Raw genomic sequence first — 3,366 nt, 5'->3', positions numbered from 1 at the left:
TAAGAGATTTGAAAGTGGGAGGGGGAGGGGGAGATTCGAAATGATAAGAGAAGACAGGAGGGGGAGGGATGGAGCCAAGAGCTGGACAGGTGATTGGCAAAAGGGATATGAGAGGATCATGGGACAGGAGGCCTAGGGAGAAAGAAAAAGAAAAGGGGGAGGGAGGAAGCCCAGAGGATGGTCAAGGGGTATAGTGAGAGGGACAGAGGGAGAAAAAGGAGAGAGAGAGAAAGAATGTGTGTATATAAATAAATAATGGATGGGGTATGAGGGGGAGGTGGGGGCATTAGCGGAAGTTTGAGAAGTCAATGTTCATGCCATCAGGTTGGAGGCTACCCAGACGGAATATAAGGTGTTGTTCCTCCAACCTGAGTGTGGCTTCATCTTTACAGTAGGGGTGGCCGTGGATAGACATGTCAGAATGGAAATGGGACGTGGAATTAAAATGTGTGGCCACTGGGAGATCCTGCTTTCTCTGGTGGACAGAGAATAGGCATTCAGTGAAACGATCTCCCAGTCTGCGTCGGGTCTCGCCAATATATAGAAGGCCACATCGGGAGCACCGGACGCAGTATATCACCCCAGCTGACTCACAGGTGAAGTGTCGCCTCACTTGGGAGGACTGTCTGGGGCCCTGAATGGTAGTGAGGGAGGAAGTGTAAGGGCATGTGTAGCACTTGTTCCGCTTACAAGGATAAGTGCCAGGAGGGAGATCGGTGTGGAGAGATGGGGGGGGGACACAAATGGACAAGGGAGTCGCGTATGTTCGAGGTAGATGTGACAAATAAAGATAATCTTAAATCTGAGCAACACACACAAAATGCTGGAGGAACTCAACAGGCCAGGCAGCATTGATGGAAAAATGTAGAGCCAGCTTTTCGGGCTGAAATCCTTTGGCAAGACCAAATCTCCCTGGTTTTTAATGGGTGGTCAGAGCCCCCTGCTGTGAATTGCCACTAGAGGGGGCCATAGAGAGATACAGCATGGAAACAGGACCTTTGAAGTTCAAAGTTGAAATTTATTATCGAAGTACATATATGTCACCATATACTATACTGAGATTCATTTTCTTGCGGGCATTCACAGTAGACAATAAGCAATACAATGGAATCAATGAAAACTCACACAAATACTTGGACAAAGGAAACAATGTGCAAAAGAAGACAAACTGAACAAACAGACCGACAGATAAGTAAATAATATTGAGAACATGAGTTGTAGAGTCCTTGAAAAGTGAGTCCATGCGTTGAGGAATCAGTTCAGAGTTGAGGTGAGTGAAGTTATCCATGCTGTACATGTAAAAAGCTGGTGGATCTCAGCAGTCTGGGCAGCATCTATGGAAAAGAATAAACAGTTGATATTTTGGGGCAAGACCTTTCATCAGGACTGACTTTTCACCTTATCTCCAGTCCTGATGAAGTGTTTTGGGCCTGAAACATCGATTGTATTCATTTTCATAGATGCTGCCTGGCCTGCTGAGTTCCTTCAGCATTTTGCGTGTGACATTTGGAATTCCTGCATCTGCAGATTTCCTTGTGCTTGATGGTTGTAGGGTAATAACTGTTCATGAACCCGATGGTGTTGGACCTAAGGCCCCTGCACCATATTCCCGATGGTAGCAACGAGAAACAGCCATGGCCTGGACGGTGGGGGATCTTGCTGATGGATGCTGCTTTCTTGTGGCAGCAAGTGTGCTCAGTGGTGGGGAGAATTATGCCAGCGGTGGACTGGGCGGTATCCACCATTTTTTGCAGACTTTTCCATTCTTGGGCATTAATGTTTCCATACCAGACCGTGATGCAACCAGTCAGGATACTCTGCTGTGCATCTATACAGTAGCTGTTTTGTTAAAGTTTTTGACGACTAACCACCGTCTATGATGAACTACCCACTTAAACCAATGCCATTGTATTTTTCTCCATGTTCTCTTATCTCTGGAAAAAAAAACAATTCTCCCGGCTAACTTCCCCTCTGGGACTCTAGCAAGGGGACAACACAGTGAGGGATACCACACGTGGTCAAACATCTGCTCTCTTGACCCTCCTGTCCAGAGGGCACCTATCCCAAAGAAGGAGTGCCAGCGTCTCTACTTTATTAGAAGTTTAAGGAGGTTGGGCATGTCATCGAAGACTGGCAAATGTCTACAGGTGTACAGTGGAAAGCTTTCTGACTGGTTACATCGCAGCCTGGTAGGGGAACTCCAATGCGCAGGAAAACAGGAGGCTATGGAGAGTGATGGCACTCGGCCTGTTCCATCACAAGTACAGCCTCCCCCACATATCGAGGACACCTACAACAGGCGATATCTCAGGAAGCTGACGTCCAGCGTCAGGAACCTCATCATCCAGGCCATGCCATCTAGTGAGTGCTGCCATCAGGTAGGAGATACAGGAACTTGAAGACCCACACCTCATGGTTCAACAGCAGCTCCTCCCCCCCACCCTGACCATCGGGTTTTTGAACTCACCTGAAAAACTCTAACACAATCTTGGAATATATTTCCATCAACTTGCTCCAATGCTGTTAAGTTTATTTTTGTTTATTTTGGCATATGATGTACAATGTATTCAAGATTTAAGATTGCTTATTGTCATTCTTCAGTACATAAGTGTAAATGAGAACACAATAGGGTGGGTAAGAAGCTTTATGGAATGCTTGCTTTTATCGGTCAAGGCATTGAGTTCAAAAGTCAAGAGGTTATGTTGCAACGTTATAGAACTCCGGTTAGACCACCTCTGGAGTATTGTGTATATTTCTGATCGCCCTGCTATAGGAAGGATATGGTTTTTAGAGAGGGTGCTGAAGAGGTTTACCGGGATGCTGCCCGGTTTAGAGGGCATGTCCTATCATGAGAGGCTGGATAAACTTGGGATGTTTTCTCTGGAGTATCAGAGACTGAAGGGGAGATCTGACAGAGGCTTACGAGATCATGAGAGGCTTAGACAGAGTAGACAGGGAGTATCTTTTCCAAGGGTAGAAGTGCGTAATACCAGAGGACATCCACTGAAAGTTCAAAGGGGTGAGTTTTTCACTCAGAGTGGTGGATGTCTGGAACTGGCTGCCTGGTATGGTGGCAGAGGCAAATACATTAGAGGCTTTTATGAGGCATTTAGGCACAAGAATATGAGGAAGATGGAGGGATTTGGACATTGTGTAAGTAGGAGGAATTAGTTTTGGGGTTTTTTTGATTTACTTTTTAGCTGGTTTGGCACAATATTCTGGGACAAATGGCCTATTCCTGTGCTGTCCTGTTCTGTGTTCTATGAAGTGATTGTTGTTCCAGAAGCAATGCAGCATAAAGAATACAATAAAACACATAAATGTAAAAGCAATCCTATCAAATGCAGTGTACAAGTAACTGAATGA

Source organism: Mobula hypostoma, chromosome 5 (genome assembly GCF_963921235.1).
Source record: "Mobula hypostoma chromosome 5, sMobHyp1.1, whole genome shotgun sequence".
NCBI lineage: Eukaryota > Metazoa > Chordata > Chondrichthyes > Myliobatiformes > Myliobatidae > Mobula > Mobula hypostoma.
Note: the sequence above shows the minus strand (reverse complement) of the source record.